We start from the raw sequence: 25,422 nt of genomic DNA, 5'->3' as shown, positions 1-25,422 counted from the left end.
TTGCACTTAATTTTTTAGCTGCACTCCTTGTAGCTATGCAGTGGCTTTTGAACCTTTTCCTTTAAGTATTCATAAGGAGCAGCACATGCTCCTTGTTGGCAAGGGGTGCCAACTCCTAAGTCAGTTGACTTCCTGAATACTTAAGGAAATACATTGTAATTAAGTATTATTTTTGTCCTGGATAGTTATAAATATTAAGAGGGGGGTTTTACCACCTGTGATTTTAGTACAGAGTAGGACCAATCATTTGATGTATTTTTAAACAAACGGAAGTCTGTTCAATAGTTCAAAAAAGGCAGGTTCCTACAGACAGCAAGGAAAAAAAACCTATCAGTTATTATTTTTAGATACGAGAACCAGAATGCTTATCAGTTCCAGCAGTCTCTGCAAAGTATCTCTGTGGTTAAGGCCTTGATCCTACAAACACACACTAACTTCTTGCTAAAAAAAGGGCAAACTGACAGAGTCTCACAGCCCTACTCAGATCAGCCCATTCAGAGATGGTCAGTATGATTAAGCGTTTGCCTTTCACTAAATAGAAACTAGTTCCTTGAGTCCTTGAGCAGTGAAAGTCATTGAGCCTTTTTTCTAATGGATTTTTCTGGTCTCTCTTCTCACCACAAGTACCTCCCACCACAAGTACCTCCCTGTATTCTTGCCAGCCTCACCTCTACAATGCCTCCCGCTTGCCCACGTGCCTTAATCCTCTGTAGCTCCCTGGCTTGTAGCTGCTGCCCCAGAGAGAATGCCCAGCACAGCTGCTTCCCAGCTGTGGGCACACACGCAGTGCTCCATCACCCCGTTCACATCTTCAGTGTGCACTCTCCAGCTGGCAGACCAAAGAGTCCTCCACTACCCATCATCAGACTTTTTGAGAACATGAACTTCAGCGTCTTCGAGACTTATTCCTCCTTCAAACGGGTGAAATTAGCCCATGGGTTGAAAAGTTAGTAGAGGGGGTTGCCTGGGACAGACCTCACAGCAAGGTTGCACAAGTTTTATTACTGTAGGAAATGAGGGTTAGAAGGTCTCAAAGACACATTAAAAGATCACCTAATCCACCTTCCTGCGCCAAGGTAGAATTGATTATGCTTTCCTTACTCCTGACAGATGTTGGTCTAAACATTCATAAAAATCCTCCTGCAGTAGAAATTCTAAAACCATCCTCTGAAAGTAGTGTTTGTCTGTCCTTATCATTACATTGTTGCTCCCCATGATATATAATCTAAATCTCCCACTATAACTTTGATCCATTCTTGAAACACTCCAGTGAACACAGAAGCATTTTTTTCCCTTTCCAGATTTTGAAGAATTTAATCTTCAGTAAATTACATCAGTTCCTTTCCATCTATAAGTCACCACTGCAAGGCCTCTGATCATTCCTGTCTTTTCTCTCTGCATACTTTGCAACTGCTCCTTTTATTCTTTTTTGACTATTGTTCTGGCAACTGGGCACAGAACTCCAAATGAGGCCCTCCTAAAAGCTGAGTAATAAAGGCTGACTCTGTAGGCATACCATTAAATTAGCAGTATCTGTCAATATGGTAATTTTAAATTGAAGTTGGTCCTTTTAAAATTAAGTTTTACTAATTATTAATTTATCAGTGTTACTTTTGTATGCTTTGTTTACTAGGAAAAGTACCTACTGTCACTACAGAAGTGTATAATACCACTGTGATAAAAGTTATGTATGTATGGGGTCCTATAGTTTAATTAGATTACTGTATTTCCATACTAGTCAATGTAAGTCTTCAGTTTCATATTAAGATGCAATAAAATCTTTCTTCTCTAAGTCTTAGACATGTATTTTATTTTTACACAGGAGATCTGGCTACACAGGATTTGGAGAAGGCTGAGGTTCTGAATGACTTCTTTGCCTCGGTCTTCACTGGCAAAGGCTCTGACCGCACCACCCAAGTTTTGGAAGGCAGGCGCAGGGACTGTGAGAATGAAGACCTTGCGCCCACTGTAGGAGAGGATCTGGTTCAAGACCATGTTAAAAAGCTGGACGTGCACAAGTCCATGGGTCCTGATGAAATCCATCCATGGGTCCTGAAGGAGCTGGCAAATGAAGTTGCTAAGCCGCTGGCCATCATATTTGAGAAATCATGGCAGTCAGGTGAAGTTCCCGACAACTGGAAAAACGGAAATATTGCCCCCATTTTCAAGAAGGGGGAAATGGATGACCCAGGGAATTACAGACCAGTCAGTCTCACCTCTGTGCCTGGCAAAATCTTGGAGCAGATTCTCCTGGAAGGCATGCTAAGGCACATGAAAATCAACAAGGTGCTTGGTGACAGCCAGCATGGCTTCACTAAGGGGAAATCCTGCCTGACCAATTTGGTGGCCTTCTATGATGTGGCTACAGAACTGATGGACAGGGGTAGAGCACTTGATGTCATCTACCTGGACTTGTGCAAAGCGTTCGACACTGTCCCGCATGACATTCTTGTCTCTAAATTGGAGAGACATCAGTTTGATGGATGGACCACTTGGTGGATAAAGAACTGGCTGGAGGGCAGCACACAAAGAGTTGTGGTCAATGGCTCAATATCCAGCTGGAGACCAGTAACGAGCGGTGTCCCTCAAGGATCGATGTTGTGACCGGTCTTTTTCAACGTCTTCATCGCTGACATGGACAGTGGGATTGAGTGCGCCCTCAGCAAGTCTGCCGATGACACCAAGCTGTGTGGTTCAGTTGATACGCTGGAGGGAAGGAATGCCATCCAGAGGGTCCTTGACATGCTTGTGAGGTGGGCTGATACCAACCTTATGAAGTTTAACCATGCCAAGTGCAAGGTCCTACACCTGGGTGAGAGCAATCCCAGGCACAGCTACAGGTTGGGCAGAGAAGAGATTCAGAGCAGCCCTGAGGAGAAGGACTTGGGGTGCTGGTTGATGAGAAAATGAACATGAGCTGGCTTCAGTGTGCGCTCGCAGCCCAGAAAGCCAACCGTATCCTGGGCTGCATCAAAAGGAGCGTGACCAGCAGGTTGAAGGAGGTGATCCTGCCCCTCTACTCTGCTCTCATGAGACCTCACCTGGAGTATTGTGTGCAGTTCTGGTGTCCTCAACATAAAAAAGGACATGGAACTGTTGGAACAAGTCCAGAGGAGGGTCAAGAGGATGATCAGGGGACTGGAGCACCTCCCGTATAAAGACAGGCTGAGGAAGTTGGTGCTGTTCAGCCTGGGGAAGAGAAGGCTGCATGGAGATCTCATAGCAGCCTTCTAGTATCTGAAGGGGGCCCATAGGGATGCTGAGGAGGGACTCTTCATTAGAGACTTTAGTGATAGGACAAGCGGTAACGTGTTAAACAGGGGAAGTTTAGATTGGATCTAAGGAGGAAATTCTTTCCTGTTAGGGTGGTGAGGCACTGGAATGGGTTGCCCAGGGAGGCTGTGAATACTCCATCCCTCGCAGTGTTCAAGACCAGGTTGGATGAGGTCTTGGGTGATATGGTTTAGTGTGAGGTGTCCCTGCCCATTGCAGGGGGGTTGGAACTAGATGATCTTAAGGTCCTTTCCAACCCTAACTATTCTATGATTCTATGATTCTGTATGTCCTCAGCAAAGCTCCCAAACATAAACTAGTTTCTAAGCTTGTCTGTAACAACAGTGAAGCTAACAAAAATACACGCACTTAAATGAATTTGATTTACAGCATTTTAAAGTCTCTAGAAGAAAAAAAAATAAATAATTTTCACCCAGTTTTGAGTATCCTAACTGCTTTTTTGGTGTCGAAATGAGAAACTGAACATGAGCAGGCTGTGTGCTCTTGCAACCGTATCCTGGGCTGCATCAAAAGGAGCGTGATCAGCAGGTCGAAGGAGGTGATCCTGCCCCTCTACTCTGCTCTCGTGAGACCTCACTTGGAGCATTGTGTGCAGTTCTGGTGTCCTCAACATAAAAAGGACATGCAACTGTTGGAGCAAGTCCAACAGAGGGCCATGAGGATGATCAGGGGACTGGAGCACCTCCTGTATGAAGACAGGCTGAGGAAGTTGGGGCTGTTCAGCCTGGAGAAGAGAAGGCTGCGTGGAGACCTCACAGCAGCCTTCCAGTATCTGAAGGGGGCCTACAAGGATGCTGGGGAGGGACTCTTCATTAGGGACTGTAGTGACAGGATAAGGGGTAATGGGTTTAGACTTAAACAGGGGAAGTTTGGATTAGATATAAGGAAGATTCTTTCCTGTTAGGGTGGTGAGGTACTGGAATGGGTTGCCCAGGGAGGTTGTGAATGCTCCATCCCTGGCAGTGTTCAAGGCCAGGCTGGACAGAGGCTTGGGTGACATGGTTTAGTGTGAGGTGTCTCTGTCCATGGCATGGGGCTTGGAACTAGATGATCTTAAGGTCCTTTCCAATCCTATTCTATTATTCCATGATTCTGTGAAAATGAGAACATTAAGCCCTTAAGAAAATTCAATACATAAGTGTCCAAGAAAACACACTTATTTTGAGACTTGAGTAAACAAAGAACCTGAAGGTAACATAGTACACTAATTACAAATTAGCGATTACGCAAACTACAAAGGGACACTGAAGATGATCATTCCTCAGGGTACTAAATAAAAAGGCTATTCTTCACATGCAAAATGATACATCCTGTTTATCAAAATATAAATAAAAATATTTTTAACCCTATTATTTTCTATTCAGTCAGTATCTTCCCCATGCGTCCTAGCACTTTGAATGCAGTACGAATGAGGTTTTTGCTGCCCACAATTCACAGTATCACAGGAAGGAAGATGACAGACTTTCAAAAGTTTGTCTGGGACATTCAGGGCTCTTAATAATATGAAGATGCAACATCAGTTGCTGATCTTTACTGGTCCTGCAGTAGGATGAGTTTGGCTTTTTTAATCTATATTCTTCACTTCCTACGCTGCTAAACATCTCTCTTTCCAAACAGTTTATTTCAGGGCTTTCTGACAGCAAGAAAGTCCAGAACAACTACTTAAAGGAGTTCATTAAAAAACAATCTTACTTTTTCAGGTAGGCATCAATAGCTGTTTCATGTTTCATTGGACCACACATTTTATCTGGTAACAAAATTCTGAGGTACGAAGAGCTCTACAAGAAAGCATTTTTGTGTATGCTGAAGTTCTTATATAAGCTGTTGAATTAAATGTACTTCTCTAGCTTCATTCTTTCTGACAGCAGCCAGCACCTTGATATTTTTTTAGGTATCCCAGCATACAGGAATCACAGGATTAGGTTGCACATATTTTTCTCTATGTAGCAATTGTTTAGAAAATACATTCAAGTAACCTGTCAACCAGTTGTACGCTATCTGATAGGTCATGGAGCTCCACAGAAATACTTATAGTCAGCGTATTTCTAGGCAATTATTACCTTGCAGTTTTAGGAGGGAAGAAAGTGACTGTCTACCAATGCAGGTGAAATAATTAATCTAAATTCTGGTTTAGACCAAGCTCTGATTTTCAAGTAGCATACTATTAGCAGCAGAAAGAGCTGGCACAAGCTCTGTCCTCCTGAGGATCAGTATGAATCCAAGGAGAAGCTTGTTATTTTGCAAGAATCCATAACAAGCCATTAGACAAAATACAATTCCAGTCAGTCCTGACCTAGTCTATATTCTAACTAAATTTAAAAACCTTTAAAACCAATTAAAATCTCCTGAATCATCCATTTCTCACTATGTAAATATACGGTCTTCATTTAACTCCTAAGTAAAAAAATTAGATGTGTAATTATATGACATTATAATGGTATAACACTGGAAAGATTCTGTGGACATGTAGCACATGATACTCTACAGAAATAAATTCACAACTACTTGGCAACTCAGTAATTGTGATATGAAAAAAGTCATTTAAAAATACTGTGAAACAGATATAATAACTTTTCCAGGTTTGAAATCTGCATGTCTGTAAGGTTGAACAAAATAAGAAGGTGGTTTTGAGGGGTTTCTTTTGGCAGGTTATGTCTGAGTTGAAGAAACTTATCTTAACATCGAGCCCTGAAGAACAACATTCCTGGACAGTGACAGATAATTAGAAACAATGTCGAGTAATAAGTCATCCAGTTTTTTTAAGTCAGACACTATGACTAGATCTGTATTATTCCTTCAGATAATCTGTATACACAAATAATCAGGTGTGAGCTAAACCCCAAACAATATATATAAAGTTCTGAACCAGCCTTAACACATCTTTATTTTCGTACAGAAACAAACAGCAAATAGTGAATGCAAACACCTGTAGCTGGCACAAATAAGTTAGTTTTCCCAGAGGTATGCAAACATAGTTCTATACCATGCACTTTATAGGTAGTTCCTATCTAAATTCTTAACAGTTTGCTCCATTGTATTGCTACTCATGGTTCAGGCAAACAACCAACATTTTGAGTCTTCTTAAAATCAAGGAGGAGGCCCCTGTAGAATGTAAGTATGTCTTTGGCATAAGCCTAATTATTTATTAAATAGTTGCCTTGAACATATTAGAGGAAAAAGGAGAGTGGTATCACCTTCCTTGATTAAAGATCCCTTTTTTGCCTTTGTGAAATACCTCCGACAGAGGCTCATGGCTGTTCTTCAAGTTTTCTGATGAGAAAACTCACACTAATCCCCATTTCTATACTTGCAACCAATCTCCTGAGATACATGATTAACACCTTGCTCAGATCCTGCCACATCTGCCAGTTCTCACTGCTGTAGATCTCTCAGTACATATGAATGTTTCATTGTTCTCCTGCTCAGCCTTTACTTACCGACTGTACTACTCAGGCCTGTGACTGAGCACAGTAGCAAACATTTGCCAAAAAAAAGCGCATTTTGAGAACGTCTCCAAAGAAAATGGTCATGCTTCCACCCTTTTTATCTCTCCTTCCTCTATCCATACAAACTGGGACAGTCTCCTGATTTTCGTTTTCTGCATGAATCAGTAAGAATGAGAGCACTACTGTGGGGAAGCTTGGACAAAGGAGCAAGGTTTGCATTCAGCTTTAAATAAAGGGTGATTGGGGAGTTTTCATTTTTCTTCTTGCAGTAATTTTTAAGTAGAGTCCTGGTGGTCACCAAGGTGTCAATACAGCAGGTACAGTAAGGGTCTGCTTCATTCATATTCCTATTTATGTTTAAAATGCATTTAAAAATCATTATCACTGTCAACAAATTCTTGTGATGAGAAATACATCAGCAAATCAGATACTGGTTAGATATAACACCTTATGTTAGGTGTTCTGGGAACAGTACAAAGTAAGGAAATTTGTTATCAGATATCCTTTGTCATGCAACATCCTGTTAATGGTACTGGGAGTTAGTCTGAGCAAACACTAGGAGTGTAATGAGGGTTATAACAGAGGGGCGCCTCACTGAAGAAGCTGTCTGCCACAAAGAAATCTGATTACATGCATTATCACTGACACTTCTGATTTACAAGTGAAGAGGGAAAATTGCAAAAGACAACATTCTGTTTTCCACACCTGAGTACCCAGAAAACTTGGAGTGTTATAATGTTCTTTGGTATGAATGCCTATTTCATAGTGCACACATCTTTTTTACTTCCTACCGTAATATCATTTACCATTGTAGCACCTCTTGTTTCCAGCCCTCCCCCTAGATTGCTAGTGCTGCACAGGAAAGCTTTCGAGTCACAGGCTTCCTTTTATTCAATGAGGTCATTGTATGTGTTATACCTCGTCTCAAGAGAAAAAAAACAACAAAACCAACACAGCCTGGTTTGCAACAGGATAATTCAAAGAATGTAATATGACCAGGACAAGTTTGCCATCCCAGTTAGCGTCGTGACACTGACTATCAATAATATCACTGTGATTTTCCCTGCTAAAGATATTTGGGGTTTAATTCCTGTTATTGTTTGGTGGTTTGGGCTTGGAGGTTGGGCTTTTTTGTTTCAGTTCTCTCAGTGGTGTGGAGGGGACAGCTCCCTGGCTAAGGTGAAGCACCCTCTTTTTAAAAACTATTAGTCTTGATTCATTAAAGATTAAGTGTATACACCAAAGTAAGTCCAAAGTTAAATGTAAAATCTCTTAGGTAGTTACAAATAAATCCATGCTTGTTTTGATTATTTTGCACATTTGCTTAAAATGAAAAGCTCTTGGGAAGATCACACGTTTGCAGAGCTGCCTGAGAGAAAATTTATAGCTTGTCAGCTGCATAAAGATATCATCTTACAAAGTATTTTTGGGTGACATGGTAACAACATTAAATAAGATGTTAAACAAAAATTCTGTGCAAGCTGTGCCTGTGTTCACTGTGATAATGCAAAAAAATTTATTTCTCTCTAAATGGAAGAAAGCAAGCACATCATTTGAACATCTGCACAGTGAAATATGCATCCTTTTTCATAATTGTGGAGCAAATCCTGCTCTGGCTGGCCCAGAGGGGGTAAGGAGAAGCATTGCATAGTGCATCCCTCACCACAGGGATCCTGCGGACAGGGTTGGATTCCAACAGGCACACCCCAGAGAGGCACTTCAAGATATGATAAAATACTATAACCCTGTCTGCCTGAATGCCTTATATATGGTATTAGGGATCCTAAAGACACCATGTTCTTATTGTAAACAGTATGCAATTGAAGGTTCATCGTATCAAGCAGGGGCTTGCCACAACCTCAGTCTTGCTGTTTCTTAATGTATTATTGTAATACAGTTTTCCTTAAAAAGTTATGAAGAGAGTGCTAATGGAAAAAAAAAAACAAACAACAAAACAATCCTAGTTTGTTCAGAAGAACATAAGCTCTAGAACATGGGATTTTCTTGCTGCAGAACTATTCTTGCATCCTACACATTTAGAAAGTTTGAAAGTGTGGTAGGGAAAGCTACTGCCACAGCAGTAGAATCAGTCATCTTTGTATGTATCCTAAACTGCACAATTCAGGGACCAATTTCAAATAAATTGACTCCAGTACTTTCAAACAAACATGTCTGTTCCTTTAGTCATCACACTGCAGCCAATTTTCACAATCAATAAATTTCATCCATGAGCTTCCAATAAATGTTCCTTAGAAGTGCATTACAATGGGAAGCCCTGGAATGTGACCTATCCTAGTAACTAACCAAAGCAGAATCTTTGCAGCTGCACATCAAAGCAGCTGGAAAACTGCTTATAGCAAGGAATTAGAGTTCATTCAAAAAACTCCAACTAATTTACCCTATCAGTTTTTTTCCCAGTCATTGACTGTAGAATTCCTCTAGTGCTGCATCCAAAGTTTAGGCTTTGGTGTTGTTGTGAAGGTTTTTTTTGAGGCAGTGATAAATTTCAGTGTATTCCTGGAAAACAGGAAAGAATGTCTTGATTCCAACTACCAAATCTGCCATCCCCTTCTCATTTCCATTTTCATTTTGACAATTTAGTTCCCTTTTACAATCACTGCTCTCTCTTGAAAAGTTCTATTCCACTATTCAGCTTCAACTTTTCAAACTGTGTGTTGTTTTCCAGGGTTGCATATTTCATTTTTCTCCTTAGGAAGGACATGCATTAAGAAACTGCTTTAAGCCGTGGGTATTTTAACTTTTTCCTCCTCTTTTGACTGGTGTTTACTATAAGCTCCCAATTTTATTGTCACCTTCCTGATTGCTGTCTAATAATTAGATGGTGAAAAGCAAAAGGGTATCTGGAGTTTCTATCAAGGAGAAAGTACCCCTTGGGAATGAAAAACAACCCATGGCTTCTGTATCTGCTGAGTTCTAGTGGAAATGAATTTGATCTAGTTAGAGGATAGACACTGGGGCTTATTAGTGCCAGAAGCCTTCTGAAGTGTGTACATGCTCATCATAAATCCTCAAACTATTTTAAAATTCGTCTTTGTAGTTTTCTAGTTTGTAACTTTGTTATAACCCTTAATGAAACCACAGCAAAATCCTTCTACTATGCAAAACTTTTTCCAACAGCATTTTTTACAGCACAAACTGACAACCAGCACAAATAAGAATTGGGTGGTGGGGGAATACCTATTTAGGTCAGTAAGGCTAAATATGTGGTCTCAGCAGCCTAAGCTTGCATGTGTCAAACCTGTAACCATATTTAAAATACTCTCCCCCAAAGAGGATGGTGAAAACACCATATCCAAGAAAGGAGATACATCTCTATAGATTATCACTACAAATTAAGCAAAAAGGTTATAAATTGCGGTCTCTTGTGCTGATGGACTTAAAAAGCAAGCAAAAAGTGAATCTTGCCCCTAAAACTCTTGGTCCAAGCAAGACACTTTGCCAAGATATTTCCAGTTTATCATGCTTTTACTTCAAGTTTTGACTGCAGTTGTAATTATACTGAGATGTAAATATTGTGATCTGATTTAAGAATGTTAAAGCACTATAAAGCTAACTAATTTCAGCAAGTAGACTAAGAAATGCAGCCTTCTCTGCCTTTCAGATCAGTTGCTGAATGCATTAGCTTAGCCCAGGTGCTATAACTACATGCCATTACCCATTTGGACAAGTTACAAGGCTAACTGAAAAAAATCATTTACTGTTTTGAAGAGCCAACAGATGTTATTTTTGACACCAAAATGATTATATTAACTACAACATAAACTATGAATAATGTCTGCATTATACTGTGTTAGTAGTCTACCAAGATTCACCTAAAAAAAGCATAATCTGGGAATAACCTAATACGTCTTCTTTTGTACATATTGATACAAACAGTACCAGTCTTCCATATTCTAGGATACCCTGAATTCAGACAATGAACAAGAAAAGCAAGCTAGTACCTGAAATCCTGTGTGTCTCTTCCTAAGAGGAGATTCTCTGAGTCCTGGTAGAAGATAGACTAGTCACTGCACTTCCCCAGTTTGTCTTCATGTGTGCACACAAAGACACCTGGTGTATTTGATACGCTATATTTGCACTACCTACAAGAGGACTGGGAAAAATCCAGCACTTCTGGTGCAGCAGAATCCAGCAATTCTCCTGCACAACCAGAATATTAGAATGCTAACAGACAGCTTATCATTGTGATGTCACACGATACCTCCATGCAAGCCTGCTGGCTAACGTGTCCATGCACAGCCAACACTGAGCAGTTGTCTCAGTTTCTGTGATGGAAGACTGAATTTAATTCTTTTTTCTATTCAAACTGCAGCTGGCCACCTCTTCAGATTACATGATACTAAAGTATGTTAGGTAAAAATACAAATACATGTCAATTGGATTTTCAGAAATCTTTGATTGATCATAGGTCCCTTTACATAGCCTTAATAGTAATAAGTCCAATTTCACACCAGGCTAAGTTACACAGGTAATGTTTCTTTTATTAAATGCACCCATACCTGTAAATCCTTTTCATATGCCAGGGCTTCAGAATGCCAGTTGTTCAATAAACATAAAGTTAAAAAGTCTACTCCAGAGACTTTTGTATAAGATGGGAGAACATGAACAAAAGAGAGTGGCAAGACAATAAAAGCTAGCAATATAGGAAGTAGTTACAATATGTTGACATCCTGATATTTCTCCTCTGTTTTGTAGGCATGGCCATAAAAAAGGGGACAAAATGTTTACTAGAATTTGAATGAAAATAGCAAGAGTTTTGCTGTTGTGCAAAACCTTCTCCCAAAGCATGAGAAGTGGCATAGAAAAATGTGCGTATTTTTGTTGAGTAATTAACTAAAAAGTCATGGATCCTACTGTGTTTAGGTTATTGGAGGAATGGTTTAACCATTCAGTACGGTTCAGAGGTGACAGACATTAACAGAGAGGCTGTGAATGGATCTAGGAAGGGGGTTGTTGGTTTGCTTGATGCCGTATAGAAACCAGAAGCATATGACCCCAGAAAGGGATCATATTCTCAAAGTTACTGTCTAGAAGAAAAAATGTTTTAGCAACACAGACATCAACAGAGAGAAGTATCAGGATACATTCATTTACTATGAAGCACAGATACAGGATCTTAGAAACACAGCTTTTTTCTCTTTCTCTCCTTCCCCATCCTCCTCCACCCCCCCACTGATGTACTGTATTTGTTGAGAAGTAATGAATTATGGTACTAAGAATCAATCATCACAGTGTGGTTTTGGAAAGCATTTCGTATTCACCAGCTACCTGTTTAAACAGAAGAATCCCCTGGCATCACCACTGGCTTACACACAGATTCACTTACACACACTCCATTTTTAATGAGATGCCCACATCAGCCATATAACATTACTTACAGAGAAGCCTTACTGATTTTCTCCACTGTTTTTTAAGAAGACAAGGCTTCTGTTTCCCAAGGTTTCTGTAAATCCCACAGGTTGAGATAAGAACAGTCCAGTAACTAAAGTATAATACAAAATCACTACTGCTACCATCAATAATAATAATGATAAGGGAAATAGCAAGGGGAAAGAATATAAAACTAAAAGGGGAAAGGAAAAAAAAAACCACAGATGTTGCACAATACATTTGATCACCACCCGTAGACTGATACCCAGCCTGACGCGGGCCTTCCCAGTAACTCCCCCCAGTTTATATATTGGGCATGACATGCTGTGCTTTGGAATACCCCTTTAGCTAGTTTGGGCCAGGTGTCCTATCTCTGCTCCCTCCCGGCTTCTTGTGCCTCTCATCCCTGGCAGACCTTGAGACTGAAAAGTCCTTGATCAAACATTACTTAACAGCAATTAAAAACATTGGTGTATTATCAGCGTTGTTCCCAGACTAAAGTCGAAAACATAGCCTTGCACCAGTTACTAAGAAGGAGAAAAATAACTGCTACAGCTGAACCCAGGACAGGGTACTACAATTTCTCTTTTGTTATTTTATAACCCAAGGCACAGAAGAACATCTGCTGCCTTTCACTGTATTCCTCTGCTGGCTGTAAGGAGTAATTTTCATGCTTGGTGTAAGACCTTCATTAGGAGAGATCCATCTTAGAGACCTCTCTCTGGTTTGGAAAAAGGTTAGGTTATTTCTTTTGTTATATCTCTGGCCTCATGAAGAAACTGCATTTGGCCTTTCCTGTCTGCTGAAAGCCTACCTTGAGTTTCATCTTCCAAAGAAGCTGATCTCCATATGTTTATGCTTCTGAATAACAGTTACGTTATGAGCATACACAGGACTGATTCTGGTTTATAAGGGCCTTGAAATTCCCACAGTATTAGAATTGTGCGAATGGCTGAAACCATTTGTACCCCATTCGTGCTATGGGAACCATTAGACAGTAAAGTATCTTTCTGCAACAGATATGCAGTAAGATCTGGGGGCAAGAATGAATAGCTGAGCTGTAGCCAAATGGATCTCCCAGGCTAATTCATCCATTGCATTTAAAATTAGTATTCTGTCTCAGTGGTGATGGTGCAGTGGTAAAGAAAAAGCTGTATGGGTACATCCTATTTGCAGTTTCATGGATAGAATGGAAACTGCTGTCATAATTCTTATGTACATATCTGCCAACATATTCTGAGGTATAATTCCCCCAGGTTTCAATTGCTGGTAGAGAAGGGCTGAAAGTGTTAAGCTATTTTATAATTTACATCAGTAGTTTGGGGCATTAACCCTGTTTGATCTCCATCAGCACAGATGCAATTTGTCAGCCATCAGATCTTCAGAGAACTCCCCTGTTACTTTTTGATAGTCCTCAGGAAAAGTTCTTTTTTATTATATTCCTTTACTGAAAACATAAGTAAGAGAACTGCTTCAAACATTTTCCATTTCCAGGAGAATTTCTAACAAAGCCTGTGTTAGAATCTCCATGGCTTTAGCGATTTGAACTTAACAGGCAGACTAATTGCTCAAGTATTTGACTCTCTCAACTCAAAAGAGATTGCTACCTGTAATTTAATTTATGAACTGTGCACATACCCTTAATTCTCTACAGGAATTTTGTAAAGGATAAGAAGTGGAATAATATGTCTTAAAGCTCTCATAATTTTACTTCTCTTTTCCTCTACATATTTCTGAAAAGCCTGACTAGATAAAGGGGAAATGAGGAGAACTTGTGAAGAAACAGAAAGGACCATCAACATGTATGTAGAATCACAGAACGGTTAGTTTTGGAAAGGACCTTAAGATCATCAAGTTCCAACCCCCCTGCCATGGGCAGGGACACCTCACACTAAATCATCTCACGCAAGGCTTCGTCCAACCTGGCCTTGAACACTGCCAGGGATGGAGCATTCACAACTTCCCTGGGCAACCCATTCCAATGCCTCACCACCCTCACAGTAAAGAACTTCTTCCTGGTATCCAAAATCTGCATATCTGGATATGCACAGAAGGAAATTAAAATCATCATCAATATTCATTAACCTGAATGTAGAGATTTTTATTTTTTTTTTTACCCTACTAACCTTTATTTAGGGATTTTGCAGGCAAATTCCAGTTTGGAGAATAGAGCATAAGAGTTTACAGGGTAAGAAGGGACTTTCTAAGCTAGAGCAAGACCTTGTACAGGAAAGACCATATAGGCTTTGTCTATAGTCTGAAGACTTCTGTTCAGAGTGGTGCAACTCTGCATTAGGTTCATCACTTGAGAAATAGAGAACAGTGGTTGTGTCTACATCCCATGCCTAGAGCAGAATTTAAATGGGAGGATAATACTTTTCTTAAAAATACAGTTGAAGAACTTACAAATGATCAAATGAGGTTCTGGACTTCATATAATCTGAATGGGGTCTCCTTTGCGGTGACCACAGTCTAATTTCATCCACAGTAAAATCTGAAATAATTTTGTTACTTCAAACTCTGCTTTTTTTTTTTGAGAGGTAAAATATATTGCACATCTGTAAATTAACCATGAGGGATGAAGGGAATGTTTTCCTGTAGCTTACGTGGGAAGCTGAGATAATGATAAATGTAATCACTTCCCAACTCTGTTGAATAGTGGTCTTCAGTTTAACAGATCCAGAGTTTTCTAGCTACATTGTGCTTGCAGCCCCCATGAATGGAACAGCTCACAATACAAATTGGTAATTTCTTGGGTAACAACTCTGTGATGTTTCAGAGAACACGTTTGTGTCATGTTAATAAATTCCTCCCACACACGATGGCCATAACGTAAATCTTCAAGTGTAAGACAAGAGTTTGAATGTAAGGAACGAAAGGAACCCGCTTAAACTTGAAGGGAATGTGGAGGCAGTATCCATCAAGACCTTGTAAGCATTATATTACTTGTTATTATCTTATTTTAACACTTTAAATTGATGTTAGAATCACCATTTCTTCTCCCTCTCTCTGTCATCAGTCAAGTTACAAGTGAACATGCTCACATCCTGTAATTAATATGTTGCCTCTATAGGGAAAATTTAAGAGATTACCAATGTTTGTGTAACAATTTGTAGTGCAAGAAAATGCCTACAAGTGAACTTAATCTGCCCCTCTGTCATCAGATACTTGGAATCACATCTCATAATTCTAATTTTCTCCCAAAATACAACTTATATTCCTCTGTATTTTTCCAGGATTTTTTTTGCAAGGGGTAATGGGGTGCCAAGGGTTCAAAACATAAGGCAGGATGGATTCAAGTACACCATAAAGGCATCTAATCTTGTAACATTATGTAAAACAGAAACATATTCATCTGTGTTTTGATACAGATAACATTTCCCATTAATTCCCGCAGAAAGTACTGTTTGCTTAAATATAGTCATATCAAATGCATATTCCTTCATTTTATATATGTCAGACTGAAGAATATTTAAAGCAGTTTTTATTGTTATCATTAAGATTAAAGGTATTTTCCTTTTAGCATGTGTTTCATGTACTTTGACATGATCTGGGAAAGTAACCAGAACAAAAGAACTAAATAGATTTATTTACACACAGCAATATGCTGCCAACAAGTGTTGAACGCGAAGGCCAGAAGTCAAGTTCCAGTCTTCTGAGTCAAATCCACAATAGAAAACAATGTCATCACTTCACATTTTCTGGAAATGTTGCCTCTCTTTTTTGCTTCCCATTTGCACTCCGTCAAGCTTCTCCACACCATAATGAACTGTTAGCTACCTCAGATTATTCACTATTATTTGGCTAGATATTTTTGAAGCCTCATTAGCAAAGGTTATGTCATTTGTGAAGATTTAGTCCTGGCAAGGCTTGGTTCATTAGAAAGGACTGTTATATAGTAATTTTGAAAGTTATATTTGCTGTACTTCCACACTTGTTAAACTGTGTTTAGAGTAGGTATTTTCTTGATATGAGAAGAAAACATAACTACTAACAGACATTCACTCTGTGAGCAGTGAAACCAATCAAATCCAGCTGTCTGGAATTTGAGCACTTGTGGCATCTGAACACTTACTGTCACAAATACAAATATACAAAAGGCCCCCAAACCTCAGACATGACTACCTTCAACCCTTTGGTATAAACTGCGCAGTGGTGTGAAAGCTGACAACTTCAACAGCAGCTGAGAGAGTATAGAATCTCATAAAACTATTTTGGCTGGAAAGCCAAGCAGTTAGTATCTAATCTAGATTATTACACCATTGTAGTATGAATCAGGATTTAAGAACAGCAATAATATTTAGAAATCTGCATATTAAGTTAGTATTAAGTGCTTTCTAGCAAGTATGAAAACAATATGTTAAATGTTAGCAATGAGATAGAATATGTTCACATAAAATAGTTAAGAAAATATATTCAATATATTCTGTTTGTATCACTAGCTACAGACAGCTGTATAATGTGATACGCACAGGATAAAAATAAGGGAGAACTATGAAAATGCCTGCTATCTTTAACATGCTACACTTCTACAGCCCACTGCAGAGAAAGCTTAAAGCCTAAAGTTTACTTAGATTTATTTTGCAGAGATTCTAGGAGCTCCTAAGAGGACCTCCAGATGATGTCAAAATACCTTTAATTTATCTTGAAATGCATAAATGAACTGTGCTTTAATTGTTGCTGAATGTTTTCAACCATTGTTTCTTTCCTTGCTGGCATTACAGCCCCTTCACAGAACCTGAGCTTAGCATGCAACAGCAGTTAAACTTCTCTTGACCCATGGAAGGCACCAGAAGAACTGAATACACCAGACAATTTTTATTTCTTTCTAGTCAGCTTGTGAAAAAGGTCAGTATGCAAAGCATGGGTGGGTCAAAGCCCCTTCACACATACAGCAATGATATGTTGATGCACAGGGATAGAAGTTTGCACAGGAAGTTGCAATTCCAGTGTTACGTTATCAGAGAAAGGTCACACAGAGCAGAAGTCCCTGCCATTGGTTGGTCGATTCTAAGAAATTAGCTCATTAATAGATGGTGGAACCATATCTACTTTCTTCTTCCGCTTTCCTTTCAAGAGCAACATAGAATCATAGAACAGTTAGGGTTGGAAAGGACCTTAAGATCACCTAGTTCCAACCACCCTCCCATGGGCAGGGACACCTCAAACTAAACCATCTCACCCAAGGATTCGTCCAACCTGGCCTTGAACACCACCAGGGATGGAGCATTCACAGCCTCCCTGGGCAACCCATTCCAGTGCCTCACCACCTTAACAGGAAAGCATATCTTCCTTAGATCCAATCTAAACTTCCCCTGTTTAAGTTTTAACCTCTTACCCCTTGTCCTGTCACTACAGTTTCTAATGAAGAGTCCCTCCCCAGCATCCCTATAGGCCCCCTTCAGATACTGGAAGGCTGCTATGAGGTTTCCACACAGCCTACCCTTCTCTGGCCTGAACAGCCCCAACTTTACGGGAGGTGCTCCAGTCCCTGTGGCCCTCCTCTAGGCTTGTTCCAAGAGTTTCGTGCCCTTTTTATGTTGAGGACACCAGAACCGCACACAATACTCCAAGTGAGGTCTCACGAGAGCAGAGTGGAGGGGCAGGATCACCTCCTTCGACCTGCTGGTCATGCTCCCTGGTCATGCTGTCAACAAGCACCTTGTTGATTTTCATGTGCCTTAGCATGCCTTCCAGGAGAATCTGCTCCAAGATTTTGCCAGGCACGGAGGTGAGACTGACTGGTCTGTAATCCCCTGGGTCATCCATTTCCCCCTTCTTGAAAATGGGGTTTATATTTCCCTTTTTCCAGTTGTCGGGAACTTCACCTGACTGCCATGATTTCTCAAATACGATGGCCAGTGGCTTAGCAACTTCATTCTCCATCTGCAACTTTGTTCACCAGCTACATTGTGTAGTAACATGTTATTATGTAGTAACAGAGGTAATCTGGGCATTGAGATCACTCTTAAGTGAGCATGGCCATTAACTCAAGCTGCATCGTGCTTTAACATAAATTCTATCCCAAATCACAGCAAAAGCTCTGTCAATCCCACTTACCCTCTTGTCTGAATAGATTCTGCTCTGTACATTTTGCCTTCAGAACTTTACAATTATTATTTTAGCCACAATTATTATTTATTATTTCTCCTCAGCATATGATCCAAGGAACATGAGTAAAGTTTGGTTAAAAGAAGGGTTATTTATATGATGTCTAATGTGCAATGTAACAGTGCGTAAAAATATATACTAAGGGGAATGTAACATTGCATAGTTATATACTATTATTAGCCTCTGTAGTAGCAAATGATTTCTAATGCACATGTATATAACTTTGACAAGGTATCTAGAATTAATATCCTAGTATGTGCAGAAATAAAAACATCAAAAGTGAAGTCACTCCAAACATGCTTTCTTAGCAACTGATAGATCTCCCTTTATTTCTCATTTTGCAGAACAGCAGAATATGCCTCTCTAATACATGTATTTATTAATATTTCCTCTTGAACTCCCATGCGCAGGAGGGAGTTTTCCAAAGGAAGGCCTTCCAAATATTGTTCCACGTCAACTTGTGATCCTGAAGCAAACTCGCTGACATGCCAGTATCTTTCAAGGGTCACATATCTATTCCCCGATATATGAGCACCTTGAACTCAATGTTATGTAGTCCAAATTGCAGGGATGACTATATCATGATGCAATTCTGTGATTTAGTAGGATTGCATAGAGATGTATTTGGTTTGTGGAACTCAGCAATATTTTCATCTCTATTTTGAAAGTGTACAGGGGAAAGAAAACTCTCCAGAAACTACCCAATAAGCTGCATTTCTTTTTTCCCCCACTGCTAGTATTCTAGCAGACATTAGTTTTGAAAACCAAAAACTCAGCATTCCATATACTATTGCTTCAAAGGCAGGCATTCTGCTCTTTTTCTTGTACTTTCATTTTTAATAACACTGCTGTCTTCTAAATACGTGGTATACTCTGAAACAAGTGTAGCAGGTATCCCTTCTCCTTCTGTTTCTACCCCCATATTAACTTACTAAGTTACATAGATAAGGACAGAGTATAATCACAGTACAGACGTTGGATTCTAACCTTTCATATATACAGCAATTAGAGATCACATCAATATGCAATAAAATAATCTCCTGAAGAATTCAGTAACACCCTTGCAGTCCCACCAAGGTCAGTGAACATGCAGGAAAACAGCATTTGACCTGTAATAAAAATGTCTCCACTAGGCACAGACAAACTTCCAAAAGCCACTCAGTTTTCTTCAAATATTTTTAACAGCTGCCAATTACTTGGTTTCTGCTTCCAGATTTAGTACTTGTATTAGTAAAACAGTTTTGAAAATGTTATCCCAATCTAATAAAATAAATAAATAAAAAGAATTTCTGAGCTGAAAATTTTCCTCTTCAAATGTAGCACTGATATTTATTACAACATTACCTGTTTTTGGGGGAATGGGTGGCAATTTTAGATACATGGCAATTATATATACCTTTTTGTAGGTGATACTTAGAGTCTTATTGAACATTTTATACTTCCAGTTTTCAGTAGAAACATTTCTGTAAGATCTGCTGGTTTTCCAGAAGGCTTGCAGGTACTGTCCAAAACCTTCCGTAATGCTAAGTGGTAGAAAAGGCAAAGAAAATTATTATATTGGAAAAGAGTTAAAAGGGGTGATTTATGGGAAGAAAGTAAGAACTATTAATCTTTAATTTCATACAGCAATACCTATAAGCATATAGATTCTTACAAAACTTTTTGCCTCTAACTTGAGTTGTAAACATAGTAAAAACTGCAGTCAGTGGGAAAGGACTAACATTATCCCAGTTTTACTTCTCACATCAGTAGTATCTGGTATCTGGTTTTGACCAGACATGAATAAAACCAGGAGCACAGGGATCAGAATGTCAGATTTTATTTCCTTTGTATTCACTTTCATTTTTTTTGAATTAGGTCACTGTTACAGCAGCAGCAGCTAAAAACATTGTTTAGATTAAAGTCAGGAAAAAAGTGTGTATGCGCATATTTGTATTTGTGAGAAACTTTAATTGGGTAATATGAAACAGCTGAGAGAAGAATTTCTGGGTGAGGTACACATTCCTATCATCAGTGGTTAAAATCTCATTGGTGCTTTCCTCTGCTGAGTTCAAAACATTGCCATTAAGACCCCAATGTTCCTCACCATGCACTTTATGCCACACACAGATAGGGGTTTTGCATGCTGTACTGGCCAGCTCAAACCCTCTGCACAAGCATTATGGTATTAGCCTGTTTGTTCATGAATTATTTGTTCAATTTCTACTAATGCTGCATGAGTACAGAGAATAAGGGAGAGGACAAGGAAATACTACCCATAGTGGGTACATCTGGAGTCAGACATTTGTAGAGAAACTATAAAAATAATTAACCTTTTTATATGAAAGATATACTTTCTATTCTTGTGGCAAAACCGGCATCGAATGTAGTGGCTTTGCTCAGTCATAGAAACACAGAACTTCAGTTCAGTCCCCTGCTCAAAACAAGTACAATAGATCTGGTGGAACAGAGCTTCAAGGACAAAGATCCCATGACTTCTCTAGTCATCTGTTGCAGTGTTTGATCATCCTCACAGTGAAAGCAATTTTCTTCATGGAATCATAGAATAGTGTGGGTTATAAGGACCTTAAAGATCATATAATTGTAATTTCCTGTGTTCCAGTTTGCATTCATGGTCTCTCATCTGTAGCTGCACACTCCCTGGGAAGAATCACCCTCTATCTTTTCTCTACATTTTCATTAAATAAATGCAGAGAGCAGTAAGATTTCCCCCTCATCTTCTCTTCTTGAGGTTCAAACAACTCAGTTCTCTCAGCCTGTCCTTGAGTATCATTTACTTCAAACCCGCTGTTTTCTTAGAGGCTTTTTGCTGAATTAACTGTAGTATGTTCAATGTCTTTCTGGTACTGGAGAGCCATTAAAAGGTTACTGCCACTCATGTACCAAACAGATGCATCTGAGTTAAATGACTGTGAAAGCTTTGAAATTCTTTCCAAACTAGCAGTAGAATGTTTTACAAGTGGATAATAAACCGTCATACTTTTGCATTTTATCCCCTCCATCTTTCACAAAGCTTTTACACACTACAAGATACATGACTTAATATATATATATAAATATAAAAGGCTTGCCAAACTTCTGTTTTCTAAACTTTTTCTGCTGGAATTAGGAACTGGAAACTAGGACACTTCCTGCGTAAGCTTTACCTTCACTCACAGTACAAAGAAATATTAACAAGGACGTTGGGACTTTGAATAGTGTCATAGCTTTGCTGTCCTAGATTTAAAAAGGAAATAGCAATGCAGTGTCTGCTACATTGAGACTGACTCCTTGGAGCCAGAGGGAATCTGATGAAAAGCAACATTTTTATTTTTTATTTTTTTTAACGACAGAACAGGTTTCTAAATTTAAACCCCCAAAATACAGATCTTGCAAAGATCTTAAAGTGACACCTTGTCCCATTTTTAGAAAGAATGATTTTTTTAAAGTGCTGGTCATATATAGAAAAACAACAGCACAGGGATTACATCACCTCAAAAATGCCATGAGAGGATAATAAAAGATTCTGTGCTTAAAAAAAAAACAACAAACAACAAAAAAACTAGTTGGTGTAAACATCAGCCTTCTTTTGGTTAATATTGATAAAAGACAAACAAAACAAACTTTCTTTTGCTCATAGCATATCTCATGCAAAGCATGGTTCCAGTGGGGCATGTGCAAATGGAGGGAGCAGAGGCAAGGCACTGGCCTCAAATGGGCTCGTGTGCTGGGGCAAGCACTGCTTCCTTCCAAGAAAACACTGCATAGCTCCCTGTGTAATACTGCACCTGCATCTGTCTAATACTAGCAGAATGCCTTACATTTTCTCCAGTTGGTTTCCTGAAGCACTCAGATCTCCATAGCTCCAACAGCCAGGTCACGTGCAATAAATAAATCAGGAGCCTGCTGAAATGTGCACTCAGCTAATAACATAGCTTTCAAACAGGTTTGGGTTTATTTTAAACCAAATGATACCTGGAGACAAAATGGGCATTGAACACCTTAAATCCCATATGAAATTGTTGACTAGATTACTCAGATACATTAGCCTGCATTATAGGCACAGTATCTCTGACCTCATTTAAAAGCTACTGCAACAACAGAGACACAAAGATGGCAGTGAAAAACATATTTAAAATTAGACACTGAGGTATTCAGACATCATGTGCTAAATACTGTTTTATTCACTGTCAGGGGAGAGTGCTGGAATCAGGAAGTTCCATAAAACCTGAAAATGACAGTGGCTTATATAGTGAGAAGGAAGTGAGAGCTAATCCAGCTAGGTCCTCTGTCTGTAGGCAACACAATTCTTTATGTTTGTTTTGTATGATTCTTCAAAGAGTTTAACCACCAATGGGTAAGATTTTCAGCCCCCTGCAAATAGCTGAGGCTTCTTGTTAGCAGTGATGAGTTAGAGACCTCCTGTAAACTGTACACATAAAACCTACAGGTCTCATGGAATCATCTGACCTTTGTTGAAAGTCATACCAGTGTAAACAAAAGTGTTGTCTTTCCATAACAAGTACTTGCATAACTGGGGCAAGCCCCTGAGCAGATGAATTTAAGTACTTTTGCAAAACACAGGGAAGACTACAGCTGGAAGTGATCTGACTCGTAAAGAATCTCTGTCCGTTTATTCTGCTTTCATTTATGTTTGAGAAAATAATCAGAAATGTTGTCACTTCCACTGTTACGTGTAGTGAGTGGTTCAAGATCATCAACCAGCTCTCCTGCTTTTCTTTCTCCCCAAAAGAGTAATTTTTTTCATTTACCGTGGTATTGCCAGTCATCCTATCACATTCAAAACTCACTTATAGCAGTTGGCGTTGTTTTCTGCAGCTCAAATTTTGTGATTCTTTACATTGTTATTTCCTACCCTTAACTTCTGGGAAATAAGATGTTAGTGGCATAGCCAGTATTTCAGACTTTTGTTATGGTTGCTGATCAATACAATTGGTGGAGCTCTTATATAATACCATCATGTGAAATTTATTGGGAAAAGGGCTTTCATCTGAAATGCTTTAAGATAACTTGGAAGAAAAAAAGCCCCACACTGCAATTTAATATGAGGAGGAAAAAAATGCAATCTATGCATAAAACTTGAAATTACTTTTATCTCTGAAATATTACCAGTGCCAATATTATTAACAGCTTTCTGAAGGACATTGTAAAACCTGAAACTCCATAACAACCCAACTAGAAAAACAACAAAAATGAGAGCAGGAAAAGTGTTGGTTTTTTGTTGTTGTTGGTTTTCGTTTTTTTGTTTTTTTTTTTTTAGGAGAGCTATTAATAGAGAAGGAATGCACTGTTTTAACCTTCCTGTTCTTATTTTTCAACTAAATATCTGTGGGGTGCACAGATATCTGTCTTCTTGATGCTGTTCTGTTGAAATGGTTCTTTGGTCTTGCCAAGTTCACCACACCACTTTGGAACCTTAGTCCGTTATACCTCTGAATAAACTGAAAAAGGCTTAGAAATAAAAATACAGAAATTAATTCAAAAGAGTCAAAGGAGTAAATGTGCAGGGAAGAATCGTTCCTTTTCAATACAACATTTAGGAGATAAAATAAATACAGCACAATTTCAATCATTTAGACACCAAGAAAAAAGATCAACTATATTTGAAACAAGTGATTTATTATGGTTTACACAGTCCATGTGTACACCCACATCCTCCTACAGGGATGTGGATACCAATGTCACATGGACCTTCACCTACTACAATCTGGGAAGGAGGCCAAGAACAACCTTTTCATTGGCCTTTGATGGCTGTGCTTTCTATCAAGCCAAGGAAAATTGCAAAAGGATACTCAAAAAGTGAATGTATTTCTGTTTTTAAAAAAATTGACACTGATTATTTTTGTAAACAAAGTCTCAAAGAAAATCCCTGATAAGATCCATGACAAGCGATATTCACATAATTTATGCATACAAAATGTATCCAGTATCTATGTTCTGCACACCTTTATTGCTATACCATAAAATTTTTAAAGATACTATGAAAAACATAATATGGAGCCTTTGCATTAGTATTCAGTGTTCAATTTCTGAAGTTTTTTATATTTTCTCTCTCCTGCCGGTTAGTAAATATGCTACATTTCCTCCTAATACTGGAACTTCTTTGGTGAAAGAGAGAGAGCACATCTTAGCAACTGTGTCAGAAATTGGCCTGATTCACCAGCTGGCTCTGAAGAATCCCTCTGGCATTCTAGCATGGTTAAGGTGTAGGGTGTCAGGATCACACTTATAGCATTTAGTATTTAGAATGATTATTATTTATATACTGCTTCAAATTATTGGAAAAATCTATTTAGATATAACAGAGAACATAAAGGCTATCTGTTCCCTTATGAATGGGTAGTCAGAGTAGAAGTGAAATACCTTAGATCAATTGACATTTCTGTTTTGGCAACTGATTCATGCCCCAAAAATGAAATCCCCCAAAATAGAGGAAGTAGGATAGAGCATGCAAGATTTGTGCCCAATCTGCCATGTCTAAGTCTACACAGCTGCATAATACTAACTGCATAGCTTATGAGAACATAACAGTGTTTAATTAAACCTTAGCTAACACTTTCCACAGTCAAAAACTTTACAAAATTAATCTTTATTATCTGTAAGTTATTGGCATATCATAATTTTACAAATTGAAATACAATTAGTTGATTTTCTTGACACAAATGACTACAGAGTTGTAAGACATCAGGATAGAAAATTGACTGCGGTGGTTTATACTCAAAGCCAGAGACGCTTAATACAGCCTGTAGTGCTTATGTTCCACTAGACCTCTCCCTATCTTCTTACTCCCCAAAAGGCTTTTAGTACATATGGCAACAGCTTCCCATGTTGTTTATAAATGGCAAAATGAACATGACTTGACCATGCAACTTAAATTCAGTCAAGAAGGCCCGTCATTTTGAAGTTACAGCTACATTTAAGGAATTAAATTTGTTCACTAACTAATCAACAGTATTGATGTTCTTCATGGTTCCTAATGCTCAAAGACAAAAACATAAATATTATGATCATCAAGGGATATTTTCTTCATGGATCCATGACAGTGTTGCTGTTTCATGTAGTATTCAGTACCTCGAAGGGAGAAGCTTGGTACTTCTCTGAGTCAGTCATAAGGGTACAAATTAATTTACTCTTGGAGGAAATAAACTGGAAGCTTGCAAAAGTATTGCAGAGCAGTTTA

General features: G+C 38.8%; 1 long non-coding RNA gene across 1 annotated transcript; it reads left to right on the top strand.

Annotated features, from left to right (window-relative positions):
* The first annotated feature begins 11,010 nt into the window (after positions 1-11,010).
* On the top strand, positions 11,011-24,109 carry LOC130594252 (uncharacterized). Its single transcript, XR_008971030.1, has 3 exons — positions 11,011-11,229; positions 16,856-16,979; positions 23,907-24,109. It is a non-coding gene; the product is annotated as an uncharacterized LOC130594252 (long non-coding RNA).
* Positions 24,110-25,422: the final 1,313 nt, after the last annotated feature.

Source organism: Pezoporus wallicus, unplaced genomic scaffold (genome assembly GCF_028554395.1).
Source record: "Pezoporus wallicus isolate ANWC-B61680 ecotype Strahan unplaced genomic scaffold, APGP_CSIRO_Pwel_v1 contig_13243, whole genome shotgun sequence".
NCBI classification, from domain to species: domain Eukaryota; kingdom Metazoa; phylum Chordata; class Aves; order Psittaciformes; family Psittacidae; genus Pezoporus; species Pezoporus wallicus.
This window is presented reverse-complemented; position numbering and strand designations above follow the sequence as displayed.